The sequence below is a fragment of the Macrobrachium nipponense genome, chromosome 4, assembly GCF_015104395.2.
Source record: "Macrobrachium nipponense isolate FS-2020 chromosome 4, ASM1510439v2, whole genome shotgun sequence".
NCBI lineage: Eukaryota > Metazoa > Arthropoda > Malacostraca > Decapoda > Palaemonidae > Macrobrachium > Macrobrachium nipponense.
Window position 1 is genome coordinate 23,576,868 of NC_061100.1, and position 27,389 is coordinate 23,604,256.

The 27,389-nt window shown below is 30.8% G+C and overlaps 1 protein-coding gene across 1 annotated transcript in view; it reads left to right on the forward strand.

Annotated features, from left to right (window-relative positions):
* Nucleotides 1-27,389, forward strand: part of LOC135211578 (GTP-binding protein Di-Ras2-like) — a 291,971-nt gene that overhangs the window by 235,876 nt on the left and 28,706 nt on the right. The window lies entirely within an intron of this gene.

The following is a 27,389-nucleotide window of genomic DNA, read 5'->3' on the forward strand; positions in this document are numbered from 1 at the left end:
TATCATTTTCGCCTTTTCTCTCTCACTCTTTCGCGTTTTCTTTAGTTTCTGTAGTAATTTTTTTTAGGCTTAAAACTATTCTGTTTATTATTTTGGTATTTTTTTCAGAGATATATACACATATGAACATGCAGACACACACACATTTATACATATACATATGTTCGTACTATGTGCATATATTATATATATATATATATATATATATGTATGTATGATGTATGGTAATATATATATATATATATACTATATACAATCTATATATATATATATAATATATATATATCTATATGATATATATATATATATGAATTTTTGCCGCATACATCGTGACAGTCTTAATGTTCACAAATATTAGCTACAAATACCTCTGGAATAACTTATACACTCAAGGGGAATTGTATTTCATATAAGGCTTTGCTGCCAGTAGGATTCGAACCGCTGCTAGGTTTAGAAACAGTGATGTATAATGACTTATGACCGCTGAGCCGTCAATAGATGTATAAGTTTATAATGCATGTGTTGTATTTATGCTATCGAATTCACGTTTATGTACTTACAATCGATATCAACCCGCCTACACCATGGAAGCTGATTGATAAGGTCATTAAAGTAAACCGGTATTGGGCAGTATACACCACAAGTAAGTTCACCTGCATTGGCCCATTAATTTCTTACGGCATTTTTGCAATAACTGGAGTTATATCACGAGCAATACTCTCTCTCTCTCTCTCTCTCCTCTCTCTCTCTCTCTCCCCTCTCTCTCTCTCGTCTCTCACACGTCCTCTCATTCTCCCTTGCCCTCGTCCTCTCGTCTTCTCTCTCTCTCTCTCTTTCTTGGTATATTTTCAGTCGCTGCCATAATGAATCAGCTGATCCAGAGCCTGATACTGAATACTTTTCTCAAATCAAGTTATTGCATATTTTACTTGTTACATTCTTATTATATATCTTATCCACTACATGAGTAATTACAAATTAATCACTTACGCTGGAACATGACACATAACTTCTTAGCTTTTTGTGAGGTATATTTTTCTCACCTTATTCAATAAATTACTATATTAAAATTAATTCATTACTTGGAGGATTAAAAATGGATCACATATGTTGAAACATGATGCTTATCTTACATTTGTGTGACAAATTCCTCGTTTTTATTCTTAACCGTTTTGCATTAACTAAAAATCCAGCCATTTGGCGTATCACATTCTTCACTCAAGAACTGCCTCCCCCCTTCATATTTACGAGGTGATTCAGTCTTTACGGTGGTTCCCAGAATCCACTGGCTATTTTTGGCTATCACTCCCAAAAATGTTTTATCTCGATTACCTTTTAAAGTTTTTACGAAACGTCTCGCGATAAGATACATGCACTTCAGCGGTGTTTAAATGAAAACCTTGGACGCCTTCATAAAATAATCGCTTTGAGAGCTTTTGCCTGAGTGTTGGAATAAGTGGATAAAACACAATATTTTGTTTTGTTTTGTTAAATCATTCTCAGCAGGTTTTCTTTATTAATTCATTCTTCTTTCTAAAGTTTTAGAGAAATATTTCGTGATAAGATAAAGGCCCTTAAGCACTTTATGATAAAAAACTTTAATATCGAATGTAAAAAATATCTGCTGTGATATTTTACCCGAGTGTTGAAATAAGTGGATACAAAACATATTTTCTTTTTAGGTAAACCACTCATAAAAAGTTTTTTTATGTGTATTAAGCTCTCAGTCTTATCCTGATCACTGACGAAAATCACGCCTCTGGTAATCATTTTGATAAAATCAGATAAAATATCATGCACGGTCAACTAATCGAGTGTGCGAGGATTCGTTAAATGAAATATTTGATAATCGTATTCATTAGAAATTCATGAACGAGATTATCTCGAACTACATTCAATGCACGTGCTTGTTTCTGTGCGTATTTATTAATTTATTTTTATCCAATTACTAGACTTTATTTTCAGAAGCTTAACTTGCAGATTTGACTAAAATGCTATCATACATATCTGAATATAATTATATCAACATTTTAAATTGATTTGCGAGAAATGATAACCTTCAACGAGAACTTGCAAAAAGGAATAATTATATCTGACCTTTCTGATTATTTTTTTCTATGAGTTAACGGCTGCCAGATATCTATGACTTTTTTATTATAGTCATTTACTCCTTTCTTTGTGCTCCCTTGTGGATTTCTGATGCAGTTATATGACTCGGAATAACACAAGAAGATATTTTGTACTCTTCATGTCAATCTAATCGATTTACGACCAGTAATCTCCAAGATTGTCTTGTCGTAAAAAATTGGCTAATCTTAAAATGGCATTTCGTAAGTTTTAGCACCTGTAGACATCTTAGAATATTTATCATCTGGTGACTATTTATATTGATATGAAATGTAGATACTACTATATAAATTTTAGAAGTAAAAATCATGAATATTACTTGAATCTTGCCTTTTGAAAAGCTTCAGTTATCAATGTTTTACTTTTGAACTGTAGAATAATGATTATTTTAGTCATTTTCATTTTCAGAGGATGATTTAATCTATGAAATTACTATGAAAGTTAATAACCTTTTTTTGTATTCTTGTAATAAAATAATAATAATAATAATAATAATAATAATAATAATAATAATAATAATAATAATAATAATAATAATAATAATAACTTTATTAAAAGTAATGGCTACTTCAGCAGCATTACACTTGTAGAGATTCTTCTCTATTTTGCGAATAGCGGCTTTTTCAGTGCTACTTAAACAGGCCAGTAGAGCGCCTATAGAGGTCATGGTAAAATACAGGGTCAAAATAGGTGTATATATTTGAATTTTACAGATAAACTATGATACCATAGTCATCAAAGTCATTAACGATTCTCTCTCTCTCTCTCTCTCTCTCTCTCTCCTCTCTCTCTCTCTCTCTTTCTTAAAGCGAGCTTTCGTCTGGAGCTGCCAGACATCCTCGGGCTGGGAAGCTGAGGGTGGACTGATCTTGGTGCGGTGTCCGTCCTCCTTATATCTGTGGTTGACAGCAAGGGGTCTGCCCCATGCTTGTCTCCTATTGGCTGGTGGCGGTGAGTCTTGTTTTCATTGGCTGCCTGAGCCAGGTCTCAAGCCACTTTCCTCGAACCGATGGTTGCGTTGCAGCATATCCTGCAGCCGCCTGGACCTCCTAAGCGGCGCTGTAACATTGATGGGCGTTGCGCTACGCTGTGGGACGTCACGGCTACTTTGATTTCCATCGGTTGCAGGAGTACCTCGTTCGGGGGCGTTGTCATCCATAGAGTTGTCATGATCGGTGGTGTCATTGTTAGTGGCAGGTTTTCTCATACTCGTAGGGAGGAGAAATTCTTCCTGCGTCGTATTCAGTGAAGGTTTTATTTGCTGGATGAGGAGCGCCTCCAGCAGGTGCAACCGACGGGCATCAGGGGCCTTCCCGATGATCTTCGTGTTCTTTATGATGACATCTCGGGAGATGGCCTCGTGATGTTTGGTGCGGGCGTGATTTCTTTATAGCCCCCTCTTGGGGCGTGGCACGAGAGTCTCTTCGACAGTCGCATGGTAGTCATACCTACGTAGGCGCCGCTGCATTCGCGGACTGGGCATGTATACTGGTACACTACATGCGTCTGCTTCAGGGGTTCTCGTACCTGTGGAGAGGGGTTATTTTTCATAATAAGATCACGCGTCCTCCGATTCTGGTAATATATGATTAAGTCGATATTCTTGGTGTCGTCAGTCGGGGATACATTATCAGAAATAATTTTCTTGATGGCGTCCTCTTCTTCACGGTAATGGGAACTCATGAAGGCTTTGTAGTACAGCTTGATATTATCCTGGGGCGGGGCTGCGGGCTCTCACTACCGTACCATTTCTCCAGGGCTGTGCGGACTTCCTTGCTGATTAATTTATTTGAGTGATCCCGTTTATTCACAAGTACTTGGGAGGCGCGGTCGAGTTCCTGGTGAGTGTCCTGCCAGGTCGAGCAGTGGGAGAGGGCCCTCCTGACGAAGGCCCTGACGGTGGTGCTTTTGAATCTGGCGGGGCACTCGCTGTCTCCGTTGAGGCAAAGTCCTAAATTGGTTTTCTTTGTGTAGACTGAAGTACGGAGACCGTCTTCCGTCTTGCTTACAAGGACGTCGAGGAAGGGGAGCCGATCGTCGGAGCTGCGTTCGAATTACACAGTCGAACGCAGCTCCGACGATCGGCTCCCCTTCCTCGACGTCCTTGTAAGCAAGACGGAAGACGGTCTCCGTACTTCAGTCTACACAAAGAAAACCAATTTAGGACTTTGCCTCAACGGAGACAGCGAGTGCCCCGCCAGATTCAAAAGCACCACCGTCAGGGCCTTCGTCAGGAGGGCCCTCTCCCACTGCTCGACCTGGCAGGACACTCACCAGGAACTCGACCGCGCCTCCCAAGTACTTGTGAATAAACGGGTACTCAAATAAATTAATCAGCAAGGAAGTCCGCACAGCCCTGGAGAAATGGTACGGTAGTGAGAGCCCGCAGCCGCCCCCAGGATAATATCAAGCTGTACTACAAAGCCTTCATGAGTTCCCATTACCGTGAAGAAGAGGACGCCATCAAGAAAATTATTTCTGATAATGTATCCCCGACTGACGACACCAAGAATATCGACTAATCATATATTACCAGAATCGGAGGACGCGTGATCTTATTATGAAAAATAACCCCTCTCCACAGGTACGAGAACCCCTGAAGCAGACGCATGTAGTGTACCAGTATACATGCCCAGTCCGCGAATGCAGCGGCGCCTACGTAGGTATGACTACCATGCGACTGTCGAAGAGACTCTCGTGCCACGCCCAAGAGGGGGCTATAAAGAATCACGCCCGCACCAAACATCACGAGGCCATCTCCCGAGATGTCATCATAAAGAACACGAAGATCATCGGGAAGGCCCCTGATGCCCGTCGGTTGCACCTGCTGGAGGCGCTCTCATCCAGCAAATAAAACCTTCACTGAATACGACGCAGGAAGAATTTCTCCTCCCATACGAGTATGAGAAAACCTGCCACTAACAATGACACCACCGATCATGACAACTCTATGGATGGGACAACGCCCGCCTGAACAGACGGTACTCCTGCAACCGATGGAAATCAAAGTAGCCGTGACGTCCCACAGCGTAGCGCAACGCCCATCAATGTTACAGCGCCGCTTAGGAGGTCCAGGCGGCTGCAGGATATGCTGCAACGCAACCATCGGTTCGAGGAAAGTGGCTTGAGACCTGGCTCAGGCAGCCAATGAAAACAAGACTCACCGCCACCAGCCAATAGGAGACAAGCATGGGGCAGACCCCTTGCTGTCAACCACAGATATAAGGAGGACGGACACCGCACCAAGATCAGTCCACCCTCAGCTTCCCAGCCCGAGGATGTCTGGCAGCTCCAGACGAAAGCTCGCTTTAAGAAACAAGAGAGAGAGAGAGAGAGAGAGAGAGGAGGAGAGACGATGAGGATCGAGAGAGAGAGAGAGAGAGAGCGAGAGAGAGAGAGAGAGAGAGAGAGATCGTTTAATGACTTTGATGACTATGGTATCATAGTTTATCTGTAAAATTCAAATATATACACCTATTTTGACCCTGTATTTTACCATGACCTCTATAGGCGCTCTACTGGCCTGTTTAAGTAGCACTGAAAAAGCCGCTATTCGCAAAATAGAGAAGAATCTCTACAAGTGTAATGCTGCTGAAGTAGCCATTACTTTTAATAAAGTATGCTTGAGAGAGGGTCTGCTTCCTAAATAATAATAATAATAATAATAATAATAATAATAATAATAATAACGTCGTATACGTAATGGATTATTTTAAAGTCTATACAATTGAACTCTTCTTCTTCCATTTTGGGTAGAACGAAATGATCAGAGAGAGAGAGAGAGAGAGAGAGAGAGAGAGAGAGAGAGAGAGAGAGAGAGAGAGAGAGAGAGGTGGAGTCAGTAGAAAATGCCTTAATATCTTAATATAAATTTTGCCATAAATCCTCCTTTAAATTCCAAACTGTTTGATGGGTTGTTGATTTGAATGATTCCTTGTTCTATTTTTGAGAGGTTAAAGATTTTAGAGGGCGTTCCTTGTCTTACAAGCATTGCAGAGAGCAATGGCGATTATATATATGTGTGTGTGTGTGTGTGTGTGTGTGTGTGTGTGTGTGTGTGAGAGAGAGAGAGAGAGAGAGAGAGAGAGAGAGAGAGAGAGAGTGCTAAAACAGTTTCAAAATCTCTGTCATTTATGATCTGTCATTCATCAATCAAGGTGTATGGAGAAGAGAGAGAGAGAGAGAGAGAGAGAGAGAGAGAGAGAGAGAGAGAGAGAGAGAGAGAGAGAGAGAGAGAGAGAGAGAGAGAGAGAGAGAGAGAGTCAGCAATTACGAAGGCTATCAATATGGACGTTTTGGACAAGACTTTCTCATATAGACACATGTCACAGTCAAGGGAAATCGAAATGAAACAGAATAACACTATTCTTAAATAAATCTAAACCAAATAATACTTTACCTTTACTCCAAAAGAAATGTCAGGTAACTGAGTACACTATCTTCAGCACTGAATGGCCGAAAGTATCCCGAGCTTGACATGACAGCCTAAATTGCACAGTACAACTCAATCAGCCTTACCTTTCAAAAGCTTTCACCCACTACCATCTACTCTTTCTGTAACTATGCCGTTGAATGTTGATATTTAAAGATATGTGAAGCAAGCCATGAAAGCCAACCACGCCCTCAATCCCAAAAAAATAAAACAATCACTAATATTGACACTAGGGTCTTTTAATTCATACTAGTGCCACCATTTGCATAATGTTGCCATTTCTGCTTTACTTTAACGTCAATATTGAAAATAATAAATATCACTGTAGTGATATTTTTATACAACTTATGGAAACGTTTCAGAGACAACTCTGCGAATAATTACTTAGTGATCAAGGTAACGAAAGCTTATGTCTAAATACATTTTCACTAAAGAATCACTTCCAATCTATATTGCAGCAATAATAAAAATATTATTAACAATAATAAGAAGGAAGTAGACCCTCTTTTGAACAATTCATTTTAGTCTTCCTTATAATATTTTTTCTTACACGTCAATATCGGACAGTAATTGGCTAATGTTTACATTTTGGTAAAGAGAAATATGCTAACAGCGTAAGCAGTCCTCACTTTCTGTTCAAGAGAAGGTAGTGAAACACGGGTGTATAAACCCGTAGAGTTCATCAGCCTCTTGCCTGAAGATGTTCTTACGGTGTCGTACTTCAGAAATTCCTGGCGTCTTCGACACCGGAAAAATATCTCCCGTAACCCGTGTGTTCTCTTGTATATAGAACAAAGACTGCTTTCATACGCTGGTAGTGTAGTATTGCTCTACTAAAATGTGATCATTGGCCAATTACTGTCCACTACTGACGTGGAAAAGAGGGAGATTATACGGAAGACCGTGATGGCTCATAATAATAATAATAATAATAATAATAATAATAATAATAATAATAATAATAATAATAATAATAATAATAATAATAATAATATACCTTATTAAAAGTAATGGCTACTTCAGCAGCGTTACACTTGTAGAGATTCTTCTCTATTTTGCGAATAGCGGCTTTTTCAGTGCTACTTAAACAGGCTTCTATAGGCGCTCTACTAGCCTGTTTAAGTAGCACTGAAAAAGCCGCTATTCGCAAAATAGAGAAGAATCTCTACAAGTGTAACGCTGCTGAAGTAGCCATTATTTTATTTAAAATAAAATAATAATAATAATTAATAATAATAATAATATAATAATAATAAAATATAATAATTAATAACTAATAATAATAATAATAATAATGAAGAGAAAGAAGGAAGGGAACGATGATGATGATAATGACAGTCATAATGACAGAAGATTCTACAATACCCAAAGTCAGAAAACTACGAAATTGTCAATATCTTTAGCCATTAAACATAGAAATGAGATTCCATTCACATAACAGAACAATGTGGCTAAAATAAAGGTAAGAGGAGGAACAGGATGAATGAAACAAATCAGGGATTTATCTGTATCATCCCAGCATGTGGCAACAACGACATCCAATCAGCCAAGGTAATTAGCCAAGGTAAAGTTTATCAACTTTCGCTGTTTACCGAAGCTCCCCTCCTCAAGTTCCTCACAATATTATTTTCTAGTTTTCTGGAAAAGAAAACTAATGTGCCCGCTTTGTCTGTCCATCAGCGCATTATCTGTTCCCTCAGGTTTCAAAAACTAATGTGACTAGAGGGCTGCAGATTTGTATGTAGATATTTCACCATCCAATCATCAAACATACCAAATTGCAAGCCTCTAACCTCAGTAGATTTGATTGTATTTAAGGGTAAAGTTAGCCATAATCGTCCTCCAAGCAAAGTTGAAGTTTCATGGTCCGCTGCTCAAACAGAATTATATCTAGTACGAAAGATACATATGTTTTCGGCAGCCGATTAGACGATGTACCGGTTATACAGAAAACTCGATTAGGTGGAAGAAAATTAGGCATATTTTTTACATGTTTTTGAAATTCATATTTTGTTTCACAAATAAGAGACTATATTTCTGAAAAGCATTCGTTCTTTAAACTACAAAAAAATACATAAAACAAATATAATCTTTTAACTAATATTTGTCGGTGACCGATATAAAAAAATGAACAGGAAAGAAAATATGTATTTATATTTTATTGCACAACCCAGAAAAGTATTTCTGAAAAGTATTCTTTCTTTAAACTACCAAAAACATGAATTAAATATAAACGTTTAAACAATATTTGTAGCATACAGAAAAAAGGCAGAAAAGAACATAATGTGATATTATTTCAATACTTTTTAAAAAAAAGACAAGTATCGTGAACGCGCTTTCGAGAGGAAAGTCATGAATTGTTCATGTCTGTAAAAGTGGCGGAGAAATGGCGAATCATAAGAGACAATATTTGCCCACGATGAGTTTTACCGGTGTGCTCACTAGCTCACTTAAAGTTATCGTATCGATAAGAATGCCCACGGCGTAGCAGGGAGAGAGAGAGAGAGAGAGAGAGGGAGAGAGAGAGAGAGAGAGAAGGGGGGGGGGGGGGTGAGACTGCAACGGGAATTGCATAAGGTTTACTTGAATTTTCAGATCAGTTGATGAACGAGGCACGTTGAATGCCTCCACTTCTATCTTGCTTGTTGGGTTTGGGGTGACGGGGTGTTTGGGTTCGGGAGTATAGTTAGTTTTATTTTGTTTTTTTTAGTTTTTTAGGCCAATTATCTCTTTCTGTATTCCTTCAATGTCTCGTTATTTACTTGTTCACTGGAAGGGTCAAGACGATTTCATAACGTCTTATTTCAAAGTATTACACAATACTTTCCCCTGCAAATATTCATCGCATGAGGTACCTTACAAGAAGCAGATTTTAAAGACATCCTTAAAAAAAACATCCAAATATAAACAATGTTGAATTATCTCTTTTAAAAAGAACATGGCTAAAAAAATTTTTTTGAAGCATAAATCAGTAAAGTAAAATTTTTGGAAGCATCTTTACACAGGTCGTCTTCGGAGAAATATTAGCATTCTAGCATTGTCCCTTTTAAATACCAATGGAAAATGTCCATTTGAAGATATACATTCCACACTGTCCTTTTTGAAAATTTATGTAATAAATGTTATATACTACTAAAGGTTCATTTTGGCAACGCTCCCCTTAAAAACCATTTTCCGCGAAAATTAGGCCGAAGATTATATCATAACCGAATAGAAGGGATTATTGAAAATGGACAAGGGAAGAGAAAGGGGATCTCGCCCCTCTCGCACGGGACAGGAAATGAGAGAGAGAGAGAGAGAGAGAGAGAGAGAGAGAGAGAGAGAGTTACAAGGAGTTACAAGGATTAGGATGTCTCAAAGACTTGTTAGTCCATCCGAGGAGAAAAAGTGTGCTCACTTATCTATAGGAGCAGGTTTTACGGTGTATTCAGTGTCCACATGATTTTATCTAGCTTTCTTCTAAACTCTTTCACACTGTTGCCGTTTATAACTTCTGGTGGCAGTTTATTCCATATGTCACACATCTTGTCTGTGAAGAAATTCCCGCAATGCGATGTGTTGTATCTCTTCATTTCTAGTTTCTATGTATTATTTCGTTTAATGTAAATAGGTTACTCTCTACTTCTGTTATGCCTTTCAGTATTTTAAATGCTTCTATTCGTTGTCCTCGCAATCGTCGTGTTTCTAAGCCATATATGTTCAGGCTCTCTAGTCGTCCTCGGTAACCTGTTTGCCTGATGGATGGAATTAACTTTGTGGCTCTTGCTTGTACTCCTTCTAATCTATTTATGTCGTTTCTTAGTGTTGGTGACCAAAACTGTACTGCATATTCAAGATGGGATCTAACTATTGATGTGTAGAGCTGTAGCATCGTTTCCTTATTTCTGTATTTGAGCTGCCTCTTTATGTATCCCACTAGTTTCTTTGCCTTCTTTTCAGCTTTTATGTACTGGTTTGTGGAGTTTAAGTCCTTGGTAACAATGAATCTAAGGTACTCCTCTTTTTCTACACTATTTATGTCATTCCCAAGAAGCATGCGGGTGGTTTGTTCCTATTTGTAACACTTTACACTCATCTACGTTAAATGTCATGTTCTGTAAATATTATTTTGTCTACCCCTTTATATTTAATAGCAGGTTCCGGTATTGAGGTAGTGTCTTCAATTGTGAATTCTCTTGAGTTTCCTTTACAAAATGATGCAGCTCTCTTATCCTTATTTATCTTTGCATTTCTTACTAATTTGTCCACCAATCTACAGTTCTTTATGCATGCTTCCTTCCTAGGTGTAGGGTGTGGGTTCATTGATTTGTGCAGTCTGTCTCTTTCTCTTATTGTATTTTTAATTCATCTGTTGAACCCCTTAGGCTGAGGGTTGCCATTTGTTAGTATTTGCCTTAAAAAAATAACGATAAAAATAAAAATAATAATAATAAAAATAATTAATTAAAATAAAATTGTTTAAAATAATAACAAAATAATATTGAAAAAACAAAAATGAAAATAATGAAATAAGAAGGAAAATATGAATAATAAAAATAAAAATAAAAACAGTAAAAATTAAAAGTAATATATATATATATATATATATATATATATATATATATATATATATATATATATATATATATATATATATATATATATAAAAATGAAAATAAAATAAAAATGATAATGAAAATGATATAAAATAATAATAGTAAACAGAAAACTATGAATATTAATAAGAAAATATTAATAAAATAGTAGTAATATAGATGATAAAAAAGGAAATTAATAAAAATAATGATACAAATTATAAAAATAGAAAAATAAAAAATAATAATAATAAATGAATATAATGTATATAAAAAATCATAAAAATAAAGATGAAAATAATGAAAACAAAATAATAATATTACAAATAAAAATACAAAAATAAATGAAAATAATAAGTATCAAAATGATAAAGATAATTAAAATAAAATAATATTAAAAATAAAAATAAATTAAAATAATAGAAATATAGATAAAATGAAATGATAATAATAAATTGCAAAAAAAAATATTTACGATAAATATAAATTCAATAAAAACAAAATGAAAATGAAAAAATAATAAGTAAAATATGAATAATACAAATAAAAAATAATTAAATAAATATAATAAAAAAAACATAACTAACAACTATAACATATATAAATAAAAAAAATAACAATTTGATCAATAAAATAATAATAAAATGAAAACAAGGAATATTATCAATAAAAACTAAATTAAATTAACGAAAATAGTAACTATATAAATTATAAAAAATAAAAATATTAAAAACAATAATAAAGAGAAATATAATTTATTTTGATTATTTAACGGAAATCATAGAAAAAATAAGAATAATGAAAATAAAATAATATAGTTAAGAAAATGTAAAAACAAATAAATAAAAGTAATAAAAATAAAATAATGATATTAACTGAAATAAAATAATATAAAAAAATAGAATAAAAATGAATAAAAATAATAAGATATAAATAAAACAAAAAAAATTATAATAATAAAAGTTGAAAAATAATGGGAATAGATATAAAAATGATAAAAATAAAAATAATGAAATATTTCTAATAACATTGATAATAAAAATTAAAATTAAAAAGAGAAAAATTAAAATAATACAAGTTTAATAAATATATAAATGCAATTTAAATAATAATAAAAATTTCAATTAAAAATAACGATAATAATAATAATGATAATAATTATAAAGATAAAAATAGTAAAATAGAATGTATAATCAAGAGAGAGAGAGAGAGCGAGAGAGAGAGAGAGAGAGAGAGAGAGAGAGAGAGAGAGAGAGAGAGAGAGAGAGAATGACTTTGTTGACTATGAGATCTGTAAAAATTGAAATATATATATATAAATATATATATATATATATATATATATATATATGTACATATATATACTATATATATATATATATATATATATATATATATATATATATATATATATATATATATATATATATATATATTCACACACACACTGATCATGACCCTGCATGTGAAATTGGCCTTCATAGGCCCACTACTAGCCTGTTTAAGTAGTGTGAAGGAATAGTCAGAATCCAAACTTCGAATCAAAATATAACCCTTAAAAACTCTATGGGTTATACAACGAATGTTTAACTATTGCCTCTGGCATATTTTGAATAAAATTAAAATACACTTTCATAATTACCTATTTCAATCATACCAACCATCGGTGCGTTGTTCAGCAGTTTAAGCAATAATAGAGAATCATAATTATGAAAATCGACCTATATAAAATTATTGACGCTGAGGCAGCAATTACTTTTAATTTAATACGTTTACAAGATGGTTTACTTCCATAATACGGATAAAAATAAAATAATATTAATGGAAATTAGAAATTAAAATAAAAAAATAAAAGTAAAAATATTAGAAATAGTGTATAAATAAGATAACAGTAATAAAAATAAACCTTAAATAATAGTTGTAAACACAAAAATAATAAAAATACGAATTAGAAATAATAGTAAAATGCAAAATATAAAAATATATTGATATACATCCAACTAGTAAAACAATAATAATAATTTCAATAATACAAACAATAACTATAAATATAAATATAAAAATAATTACAAAATCATAAAAAAAATAAATGCAATTAGTAAAATAATAAAAATAAAATTAGAAAATATAAATAAAGTATATGAAAAAAATAACAATAACGAAGTAAAAATATTAATGATAAAAATGAATAAAAAAAACAAAATGAAATAAGAAAATACTAGTTGTAATTTTGTAAATAATAAAATAAAAAATTGATAAAAATAGAACTAATAATTATAGAATTATAATAAACATAGAAATAAAATATATGAAAAATCAAATTAGTAATAATAAATAATAATATTAATATAATAATAATAATAATAATAATAATAATAATAAATAATAATAATAAAATAATAATAATAATAATAATAATAATAATAATTTCAAATGAAAATATTTAAGATAATCACAAAATTAATAAATAAGAAATAAAAACAATGAATTGATAAGGGAAAATATAAATAATAAAAATGAAAATTAAAAGAATAAAAAATAAATATAATAATAAAAATAAAAATAGCATGTAATAACAATAACATAAATGAAATAAAAATAAAGTACAAATGATTATGAGAACTATAAAAATAATAATAATAATAGAAAACTGACAATAGTTAATAAAAAATAATAATAATAGAAATAGTAGTAAATAAATGAAAAATAACAATAGAATTAATGAAAATAATTATGCATATTATAAAAAAAATAATAAGAAATATCAATATAAATAAATAAATATATAATGCAATATAAGAAATCATATAAATAAAAAAAATAAAAATAATGAAAATAAAACAATATTAGAAATAAAAATTTAAAAAGAAAAAGTAATAAAAATGAAAATAATAATATAATTAAAATAAAATATTATTAAAATTAAGAAGAAAAAATAATAATATATAAATAAAACTATAAAATATTAACAATAAATTAAAATACAAATATTTAAAATAAAAATAGATTTTATAAAACAAAATGTAAATAATGAAATAATAATAAGAGAGATATGCATAATAAGATAAAAATAAAGAAAATTAAAAATAATGAAATAAGTACAATAAAATAAAATAAGAAGCTATACTAATAACTATAACAAATATAAAAAACATAAATAATTAGAATAATAAACTAATGATAATAAACAGACAACTAACAATAATATCAATAAAATATAAAAAAATAAAAGCAATTTGAATAAAAGATAAAAATAAAATAAGAATAATTTAAATAAGAGAAAAAAATAAAATAAAATAAAATCATTATAAAATTTAAAAAATAAAAAATAATAAAATAAATATAATTCACATACAAACAAAAATAATTAAAAATAAAAAATAATATTAATTATGAAAATAAAACAATAATATTAAGAAAAAATGAAAATGTAATAAAAATGTAAATAATAATAACTAAAATGAAATATTAAAAATTAAAAAATAAAAAAAATAATAGAAATAAATAAGAATAATATAAATATAATTACAATTAATAAAATGATAATAGTAATAAAAGTTCAAAATAAGAATAATAAAAATAGATATAAAAATGAAAAAAAATATAATTGAATAATAAGAAATAACAAAAATTATAAACAGAAAAGCAAAAATAATAAAAATAAAATAAAATTTAAGCACAATTAAAATAATAATAATAATAATAATAATAATAATAATAATAATAATAATAATAATAATAATAATAATAATAATACATAACACGAAAGGAAGGAGGGAGAGGACTACTAAGTATAGAGGACTGCGTCAACATCGAAAACAGAGCGCTGGGGCAATATCTGAAAACCAGTGAAGACGAGTGGCTAAAGAGTGCATGGGAAGAAGGACTAATAAAAGTAGACGAAGACCCAGAAATATACAGAGACAGGAGAAAGACAGAAAGAACAGAGGACTGGCACAACAAACCAATGCACGGACAATACATGAGACAGACTAAAGAACTAGCCAGCGATGACAATTGGCAATGGCTACAGAGGGGAGAGCTCAAGAAGGAAACTGAAGGAATGATAACAGCGGCACAAGATCAGGCCCTAAGAACCAGATATGTTCAAAGTACGATAGACGGAAATAACATCTCTCCCATATGTAGGAAGTGCAATACGAAAAGTGAAACCATAAACCACATAGCAAGTGAATGCCCGGCACTTGCACAGAACCAGTACAAAAAGAGGCATGATTCAGTGGCAAAAGCCCTCCACTGGAGCCTGTGCAAGAAACATCAGCTACCTTGCAGTAATAAGTGGTACGAGCACCAACCTGAAGGAGTGATAGAAAACGATCAGGCAAAGATCCTCTGGGACTATGGTATCAGAACGGATAGGGTGATACGTGCAAACAGACCAGACGTGACGTTGATTGACAAAATCAAGAAGAAAGTATCACTCATGATGTCGCAATACCATGGGACACCAGAGTTGAAGAGAAAGAGAGGGAAAAAATGGATAAGTATCAAGATCTGAAAATAGAAATAAGAAGGATATGGGATATGCCAGTGGAAATCGTACCCATAATCATAGGAGCACTAGGCACGATCCCAAGATCCCTGAAAAGGAATCTAGAAAAACTAGAGGCTGAAGTAGCTCCAGGACTGATGCAGAAGAGTGTGATCTAGAAACGGCACACATAGTAAGAAAAGTGATGGACTCCTAAGGAGGCAGGATGCAACCGGAACCCCACACTATAAATACCACCCAGTCGAATTGGAGGACTGTGATAGAGCAAAAAAAAAAAAAAAAAAAAAAAAAAAAAAAAAAAAAAAAAAAAAAAATAATAATAATAATAATAATAATAATAATAATAATAATAATAATAATATAATATAAGTTCAGAACAATATTGAAAATAACAATAATGATAATAATTATAGAAATAAAGATAGTAAAATAATATGTAGCATCAAGAGACAGAGAGAGAGAGAGAGAGAGAGAGAGAGAGAGAGAGAAATACTTTGATGACTATGCTATCATATATTATCTTTTATAATTGAAATATAAATATATACACTGATCTTGACCCTGCTTGTGAAAATGGCCATGGAGGCCCTCTACTAGTCTGTTCAAGTATTATCAAGGAATAGTCAGAATCCAGACTTCGGATCAAAACGTATCCCCCGGGTTATACAACGAATGTTTAACTAGGGCCTCTGGCGTCTTTTGAATAAAATTGATATTGACTTTCATAATTACCTCTTAGACATGCCAACCTTCGGTGTGTTGCTCAGTAGTTTAAGCAATAATGAGATACTCATAATTATGAAAATCGACCTACATAAAACTATTGCAGCTGAGACAGCAATTACTTCTAATTCAACATATTTAAAAGAATGTTTACTTTATAATAAAGATAAAAATAATGAAATAATATTAATGGAAATAAAAAAAAAATAAAAATAATAGAAATGAATTCAAATAAAATATTAGTAATAAAAATAAACCTTAAATTAATAGTTATAAAATTATAAAAATAATAAATACAATTAGTGAAATAATTATAATAAAATTTCAAAATATAAACAATATATATTAAAATTTAAAAAAATAAAAAGAACAATGTATTATTATTGATAATAAAAATGAAAAAATTAATAATAAAAGTAAAGTAAGAAAATAACATTAATAATTTTGTTCATAGAATAGTAAAATATAACACAAATAAAACTAATAATAATAATAATAATAATAATAATAATAATAATAATAATAATAATAATAATAATAATAATAATAATAATAATAATAATAATAATAATAATAATAATAATAATAAATTCAAATGAAATAATATTAAAAATACAAATATATAGATAATAAAAATATAATAAAAACTAAAAAAAAATAAATAATTATAACGAATTTAGATAAATATATTAAAAAAAATTTTAATTGTTAAAAACAAAAAAAAGATGATATGATAATAAGTAAAATTTAAATAATAAAGATAATAATATATGAAAAAAATTAATAAGATAATAATAATAAAAGTTCAAAATGAATATAACAAGAATAGATATGAAAATGAAAAAAATAATAGAAATTTAATAATAAAAAAAATTAAAATTATAAGCAGAAAAGTAAACTAATAAAATATTAAGTAAAAATATAATTACAAATAAAATAATAATAATAACAATAATTCAAATTAATAATGAATACAATAATAATGATGATAATCATACACGTAACAATAGTTAAGAATAGTAAAATAATATGTAGTATCAAGAGAGAGAGAGAGAGAGAGAGAGAGAGAGAGAGAGAGAGAGAGAGAATTACTTTGATGACTATTATATTATATTTTATCTGTAAAATGTATCAATAAAATATATACACTGATCTTCACCATGCAGGTAAATACGGCCTCCAAAGGTACTTTACGAGCCTGTTTAAATAGTGTCAAGGAGTAATCAGAATCCTGACCTCAAATAAAAATGTACCCATGAAAGACTCTACGGGTTAAACAACGAATGTTTAACTATAGCCCCTGGCATCTTTAAATAAAATTAAAATTAACTTTCATAAGTACCTTTATTAGACATTCTACCCTTCGGTGCGTTGTTCAGCAGTTTAAGCAACAATGAGAAAATCAGCTGAAGTAGCAATTACTTCTAATTTAAGACGTTTAAAAGATGATTTACTTCCAGAATAAAGGTAAAAATAATGAAATAATAACAATTAAAATTTAAATATAATTTTAGAAATGAAAAATCAAAATTAAATATAAAATTATAATAAATAAGTAAAGATGAAATTAATAAAAATAAAAATAAAAGTAATAAAAATGAAATAATAATAATAGAAAAAAATTAAAATTATAAAAAAAAAAAAATCTAAATTAAATTATTACTAAAATGGTAATAATGAAATTTATTTATACCAATAAATATGAAAATTTAAAAGGAAAGTAAAATTAATAAAGCAATAATAATAATAAAAATAAAAATAAGATAAAATATATAACAATTAGTATAATGATGCTAAATAAAATTTCAAAAAAATAATAAATATAAAAACATGAATATAAAATAAAAATAATAGAATAATATTATTGGTAATAAAAATAGGATTAGCAAAAATAGGAATAAAACTAAGACCATAATAGTAATGATTTTGTAAATAAAACTAATTACAAAATTAAAATGAAAATATCAATAATAAAAATTATAATATAAATTAAAATTTAAATGACAATAATAAAAATAAAAATATAAATGATATAAACAGAATTAACAATAATAATATAATACTAATAATAAAAATAAAAGTGAATAGGAAATGAAAATAATTAAAATTAAAACGAATGAATAAAAATATAAGTAAAGATAATCAAAATAATAAGGAAAGCAATAAAATAATAAATAAATAGAAATGAAAAACAATACAATGAATAATTAAATAAGTAAAGATAATCAAAAATAAGGAAAGCAATAATATAGAAATAGAAATGAAAACAATAAAAATGAAAAAATAATTAAATAATGCAAAAAATAAAACTAACAACAATACTAATAACAATAATAATATAAGAATTTGAATAAAGAATGAAAATAGTAATGAAAAAATATAATAATAAATATAAAACAAAAAATAATATCAATAGAAAAAAATAATAATAATAAACATAAGGATAAAAAATGAAAGTAAAGATAATAAAAGTAAAGTATAAATTATAAAAAAAATATAATAATGTTAATAAAATAAAAATAAATAAAAATATAACTAAAGATATAATAATGAAACTAAAAATAAAAAATAGAAAAATAAAAATACAAAATAAAAATAATGCGAATTTAAACAACAATAATGAAAATGAAAACAATAGAATAATAGTTATAATTTTGAAAATGAAAATTAAGATAATAAACATGTAAGTAAAAATAATGAAAATAAGAATATAATGATAAAATAATAAAATAATAATACAAATAAAAATATAAATTATAAAAATAAAAATAATATAAGTATAAGTGAAAGTAAGAAAATTATTATATATTCAAATCAAAAATAAAAATAATAAATAAAAATACCCAATAATTATAAGAAAGAAAAAAATTGTAAGATAATATAAAGTAATAATTTTGAAAATAAGAAAAATAAAAATAATGAAATAATAAGGAAAAATCTAAACAATGAAATAAAATAGAAATAAATACAATAAAGGGTAAAAAATAATAAAGTAATATAATGAAAATAAAAATAATACTAATAACAATAATAAATATAAAAATAAAAATAATAATGAGAGCAATAAAATAATAATAATAAAAATAAAACAAAGAATAACATTAATACAAAATATAAATAAAATAAAAGTAAAAATAATAGTAATATAGCTTTAAAATGAAAAAATAAAATAATAAAATGAGTAAAAAATAATTATATGAATATATAATAAAAATAATAAAACATAATAATAAAAATAAAAATATATATATACCTAAAAACAAAATAAAATAATAGAAACAATAATAACAATGAAAATAATCTAACAAAATAAAAAATTAAAATAATTAATAAAAAAACATTGAAAAATTAATTATAATTAAAATAAAAAATATCAAAATAAAAATAAAGAAATAAATAAAACGGTAAAAATATAGATAAAATTAATAGAAAAATAAGAATAGATATAGAAAAATAATAGTAATAACTTTGATAATATAAATTTAAATTGTAAGCATAAAAGTAAAAAATAATAAAAATATAAATAATAATGATAAAATAACAAAATGATAAAAATAAAAATGAAAATAAAATCAATAAAAATAAAATAAAAATTTAAATAATTTTAAAATAATAAAACAAATACAAAATAATAAAAATGATAATAATAATAAAGATATAAATCGTAAAATAATATGGAGTAATAATTTTGGAAAGAAAAATAAAAAAAATAAAAAGACAGGGATTTAAATAAGAAAAGATTATAATATTGTGGAGGTTTCTAACAGGTATCATCAGTGAAAGGCGATTCAACTACGTACAGGATACAAACACCATCCCCCGCCAACAGAAAGGCTACAATAGGAAGTGTAGGGGAACAAAAGACCAGCTTCTGATAGAGAAAATGAAAATGAAGAATAGTAAGAGAAGGAAAACTAACCTAAGCATGGTATGGATCGACTACAAGAAAGCCTTCGACATGATACCACACACATGGCTAACAGAAACCTTGAACATATATGGGGCAGAGGAAACCACCACCAGCTTCCTCAAAAATATATTGCGCAAGTGGAATACAGTATTTACAAGCTCTGGGATAAGACTAAGAGGAATATCTTGAGAGAGAGAGAGAGAGAGAGAGAGAGAGAGAGAGAGAGAGAGAGAGAGAGAGAGAGAGAGAGAGAGATTCGCGAAAACATAATATTAGATATATCGATTTTTGAAGGTATTTATCTTTTCTGTGGTAGAAAGTCAAATTATGTCATCTAGTCCATCGAAATTAATTGATAATACTCAGAATTTAGAAATATATGAACACATAAACGTTTATTTACTCATATTTTGCATTAAATGATAGGGATGCTGTGGATATGTATCTTTCAAATGTGCTTTGCTTAATATCTAAATGAAATCCATAGCCCATTTTAATAATGTACTTACTCGAAAATTATGTTGAAAAATAATTCATAGTTCCTATTATACCAAAAATATTCGAAGTTTCAGTCGCTGATATATCAGCACGATAAACAATGAATAAGATTAATATAGATATTTCATGTTCATCGAACAGGCGGATGAGAGAATCTATTTATGAGCCTGACAGAAGAATCCCATTTATTATGAAGATGCTTAAATAGATTAACTATATCATTATTTTAGCGTGATCATCTTAGCTTTGAAATTCGAGAAAGAATCTGTTGATATTTGAGTCATAACTTATTCTAAACGTCACATGACTCCTGAGGCCACAAACAAACACAACACAGGACCTCTTATAACTTTCAAGAAAATCTCGGTAATTAGCTCATTGTTTGACTTGGCCCAAAACTTGTGGCGAGATATCCATTTCATACGAACGACTGACGATCACGTGGCAAAATAATTCTTGCACAAACAACAAGTTGCTACTTCCTGGTTCTTCGATATAATGAGGGTCACAGCCTGGCATCAGTTGGCCAATTATTGGCCCCGGGTATAAGGGCCTAATATGACAGGAATGTGATCTAATGTACGGACATCGAGTGTATATATATATATATATATATATATATATATTATATATATATATATATATATATATATATATATATATATATATATATATATATTATATGTATAAACACACATATAAACATATATGATTTTGTACTTAATTACTGCTATTTCATGTTAGCTAGCATATCAATATGCAGTTTCAAGCACGAATATCTTGACAAAATTTATCACGATTAAATCCATCACTAGGAAACAGACGATGTCTGGTAAGTTAGCAAATTTGCCAAAATGCATTTATATATGGTTCTTAGGTTCTCTGTTAGATAATCTACGGTAAAATTACACGAAAAAACACTATTTTCAGGAGTTTGTCAAACTGTTTTCTAATATTATTTTCATTACTCTAAAAAGAATAGTTTCGGCTTTTATTTACTAACATGTAAAAAGCTAAGAAAAATATATAGTAAAATGAGACTTGATTGCTTAGAAATTTAAGTAAATTTTGCTATACGTAGAATGGCAGAGAAAATATAATAAGAGAGAGAGAGAGAGAGAGAGAGAGAGAGAGAGAGAGAGAGAGAGAGAGAGAGAGAGAGAGAGAGAGGGCGATTACCTGAACTTTCAGTAACAATAGCTTTAAATTTATCGATCAAGAGAAGAATACCCCGTCACTTTACTTTCTAGCAGCTTGTAAAATTGGCTATCTGAATTGGTACTCTTCAGCAAACTGTGCATGTATTTACCACATTATTTCATTAACCTTAAAAATGAGTCGTGTATTGAAAGTAGCAGATTTTTGTTTGCTGTTGATCTGCTTTCCTATCTCAATTCAGATTTACCTGAGCGACTCTCCACGGCGCTGAACAAAAACAAACGCTTCCTTATACGCGTTTTGAATCCCACGAAAGAGTCATCACCGAAGAGCCTCAAGACAAAAATCCTCTGAGTATCGTAGCATGGTTCTGTGTTTGCCGAGCGATGGCTCCGATATTGGAGACGTGATTGCCTGGCCCACCTGCACGATTAGCTTCCTCGTTCGTCGCCTGATCGCTGCTCTTTCTCTGTAACTTGATTTCTATTGGAGGCTTTCATCTCCCGCCGTCGTTCTCCCCCTTTGATTTTACTCTCTGGTGTCCCTCAAGGATGTGTTTGTTTGTTTGTGTTCGGCGGAAGATCTGTTTATGTGAGGGTGCTAACGTATTGGATGCACGTTTATGTATTTGTACACGAGAGATCATAATTACGTGCTTACGTTAATGTAGAGGATAAGGTACCTACCGAACTTCAGAACAAATCCTGGCTTGGCGAGTTTTGCAATATGACAGAAAACGAGACAAAGAAATATCTACCGTTTTGTTGAATTGTGACAGGTGGGTAAAAAAATTATATTCAAATTATTTCATTTAATTTTTAAATTTATCGATTATTGCATGAACGTATCTATGTGTGAATGCAATCATAATTGAAGAAAAATTAATGTGGAAAAGCTCCTCTTGGTTACCTTCCTGACAACAGTTAATGACACAGTCAGAAGCATAAAGCTCGGGTTAGGTTTGGTTTTCCCCTTCAAAAAACTACCCTTCTCTGTCCCTTGTTCCCTGTCTGTCCTGTCCCTCTTCTCTCTTCTCCCTCATTAATATAAAAATTAAAAAAACCAAGGGATAAATATAGAGTAAAAATAGTTTGATTGCTAAGAATTTTAAGTAAATTTTGTTTGCTATAGAATGGCAGAGAGAAAAAAAAAGTGGTAGAGAGAGAGAGAGAGAGAGAGAGAGAGAGAGAGAGAGAGAGAGAGAGAGAGAGATTACCCGAAGTGTCAATAACATTAGATTTAAATTTATCGACCAAGAGAAGAATACCCTGTCACTTTACTTTTTAGCAGCTTGTAAAAGTGGTTATATATATATATATATATATATATCTATATATATATATATATATATAACACACACACACACACACACACACATATATATATATATATATGTATATATATATATATTATATATATATATATATATATATATACAAATATCGAACTACAAATGTCCTTTAATATCTAATTCTCTCTACTCGGAATTAATATATTTTCATATTTGTTTAACCGAGGGGAATTTATTAAGCGATAATAGGATGGGCGATCGCCAGGCTCGAACCAGCGAACTCTCAATCCAAGGACTGCCAGTGAAGCCTAAAACCACTACGCCACCGCAAGAGATATAAGTTCATGCCGTCTCCCAACTGAAATACCTGTCGCGCGCAGGTATTTTAGTTTTGGAGACTGCACAAGCCCATCTCGTCCTCGGTAGCGTAGTAGTGCTTTTGCCCGCACGTAGTTCATTATATCAGTCATATCACATTACCGTGATTCATATGCAAATATCCAACTACAATATCCAACATATATGAAAATATATTTAATTCCGAGGTAGAGAGAATTAGATATTAAGGACATTTGTAGTTCGATATTTATATATGAATCACGGTAATGTGATATGACTGATATATATATACATACATATATATATATATATATATATATATATATATATATATATATATTATATATATATATATATATATACACACACACACACACATATATATATATATATATATATATATATATATATATATATATACAAAAGAAGAGACAGAAAAGAGAGAGAGAGAGAGAGAGAGAGAGAGAGAGAGAGAGAGAGAGAGAGAGAGAGAGAGTAATAAATCTTGCAAAAAACTGAGTTAAAAAAAAAGCCTAAAAATGATTCTTTCCTTACTCTCCCAAGCGAGATGGCCCTAAAATTCGTTCGGCAGTCACCGAAAAAATGAGGGGGCAAAATTTTATTCGCCGTGCGAAATCGTCCATGCTCAGGTTTAAACGTCTCATATACCCAGAGATATACGAATTTACTCCTGAGGGAAATGATGCTTCCTATCCCGGCTGGGATTCATGGGGCAAAAATTAGAGACGAAAATGGAAACGTGAAATTAAATCATCTTTTTTTAAGTGGGTGCTTTTTTACGGGGTTGTGTTTGTATGTATATATATATATATATATATATATATATATATATATATATATATATATATATATATATATATATATATATATATGTGTATATGACATCCTCTCATTTAATTTTAATCACCCGCTGTGTAATTTCTGCCTCTCCCGTAGCGCCACAAGCGGAGACAGTCGGTACCCGGTTTTCGACAGAATTAGACCCGCGTCAAAAAAAGTTCCCCTTTTATCATCTAAACCCCCTTGACGGAGATCAAACGGATGCCGCACAATGGGCTCTGTTATTTATCGTCCAGCTAGAAATGGAAAAGACGAAAGAATAAAAAAGAAAAAAAATAATAGAAGCAAACACGGACAAACATCCTCATGTATGACTCGACGAAGCAGGAGGTAGAATCATATCGATCACTTTCCTACTGATGACTCACCAGAGGTTGAGGGTTAACCCCCCACCACATTCCCCCTCCTCCCCCCCCCGAACCCACCCTTAGGTCTCTGGACATCAGGTGAGTTGTTGGGGGTGGAGGGGTGGGTTGGGTGGGTGTTATCCAGGTCGGAGGAAGTTTATTCCCTGCCTTTGTGCTGCGAAACGTACCATGATTTGAAAAGTGTTATGTCATTATGCAAATATATATAGATATATATATTTGGGGACGTTGGAGTCCTCGGATGATATACTTATGTGCAGTGGTAAATTTTCTACATAAATTTGCATGAAGGTAACAGGAGTTTTAGTACGCATTGGTTTTAAAGCGTAATTTTACCTTCGTCATCATAAAGCGTCTTTTTACTTACTACATTTATCATATTACACTTTTTATCTACACCTTACAGTGACTGAAAGTAGCAAATATCATCATCTTCGCGCGAAAAGACATTAAGAGAACAAGCAATTTATGTTTGAACTTCCATTCCTTAAATGTAACCCATTATAAATGAAGGATTTCCAGTTAGAAATATTCAAAACTGTCATACAATTGAAGAGCAGCTTCGTGCGCATTACTCTCCTTCCTCCAGGAACCCTTATAAGCTTTACAATAGATTCCCAATAACTCTCAAAAATCCGGGAAATTCAATGCTGTGGATCCCCCGGCATCTAATTTCCTCCAAAGGCTCCAATGACGCCTCAAGAAATTCGAAATTCGTTCCTCCTCCGAATCTCGCGGCTCAAGTAGTCCATTTCAATGGTACCGGGACTGTCAAAAGATGGATTCGATTATAAAGATCTCCTCAATTCATTTTCCTATTTCCTGGGTACTTTATGAAGAATCCAGTTATCAGCTTACTGTCTGGGCACACATCAGTTCTTACGGAGAAGCAAGAAGTGACCTGACCTGACCTGACCTGACATTGTTTCCATAATTTAAATTTCCAATTTTCTTGGAACTTTCTTATGACGAATCCAGTTCTCAGCTTACTGTCTGGGTACACATCAGTTCTTACGGAGAAGCAAGAAGTGACCTAATTTTACCTGACCTGACCTGACCTGCCTTGACCTGACCTGACATTGTTTCCATAATTTTATTTTCCTATTTTCTTGGTGCTTTCTTATGGAGAATCCAGTTATCTGCTTATTGTCTGGACACACGCCAGTTCTTACGTAAAAGCAAGAAGTGACCTGACCTGTATTGACCTGACCTGACATTGTTTCCATGATTTCATTTTCCTATTTCCTGGGTACTTCCTTATGAAGAATCCAGTTCTCAGCTTACTGTCTGGGCACACATCAGTTCTTACGTAAAAGCAAGAAGTGACCTGACGTGACTTGACATGACCTGACTTAACCTGACCTGAATATTGTTTCCATAATTTTATTTCCCCTCTTTCCTGGGCATTCCTTTGTCAAGAATGTGGTTCTAAAATGGTTGTTCTGGGAAACACCAGGTCTTCATAATAAAAAAAAATGACATGACCTGACCTGACCTGACCTGAACTGATTTCATATTTATTGAAGGAACTTCCGGTATTTTCCCAAAGAAGCACAAGAAAATGTGTTAGCATTTTAAGCAACCCTGTGTCTTTTTAGAAAGATAAGTTTCCCGGAAATTGAAACTCCTTATTATCCTAAGTCCTTTGCTATTCTTTAAAATTACTGAAGATTAAACGTAAGCGTCATCTCCTTAAAACTATAATACAACTTTAGTAGCGGATAGTATTGATAACGGACTTGGGGCACTTATAGGAAAAAATCTCCTTTAACAAATGAAGTAGAATCCTTCCGTTTGTACGGATTTCCTTTATTTATTCTAATCAGTAAAGTAATGGCATATTTTAGCAAATTCTCTCTCTCTCTCTCTCTCTCTCTCTCTCTCTCTCTCTCTTCTCTCTCTCTCTCTCTCTTTTTATATAACTCTGATAATTCAGAACGGTGTGAAGAATTTTCCGTAAGAATTTTTCTGCATGTATGTTACTGACAATTTACTATTATAATTATTATTATGTTTTATTTCAATAACAAAAGGACGCAATCATAACAGTAACCGAGACCTCAAACTAGTTACGTCGCAGTTATAAATAAAAACAAATGATTTCAATTTTTTCTCCGTGTGTTTTGTAGCTTTTAGTTTTTTTTTTTTTATAAAAAATATTATAATAATGGGGCATATGAATAAGCTGAGGCGATCTTTTGTCCTGAAAGGAAGGGCTCTCTCTCTCTCTCTCTCTCTCTCTCTCTCTCTCTCTCTCTCTCCATTAATGACATCCGGTGCTTTCACTGAGCACTTCGTTTTGCTTTCGAGTGAAATACCAAGGTAATTCGCTTTCGTAGGGAGTTTTATTCCATCTTAGTTTTTCAGTGAAGATTGCCTAACCTCCCAATTAGTGAGGTGTATCCATTATATGTGCAGATTCTTTGAAATTAAAATGTGACCAAAGGTGGAGAAAATACGCTAACTAGATAAAAAGTGCTTTTGTAGCTGATCCACCTTGTTCCCTCATCGTTAAATTATTACTCGCTTACTGGTGTCGCCATCTCTTGAGAGACTTCGGAAACTATTTCACAGGTACTTTCCTGTACCTATCAA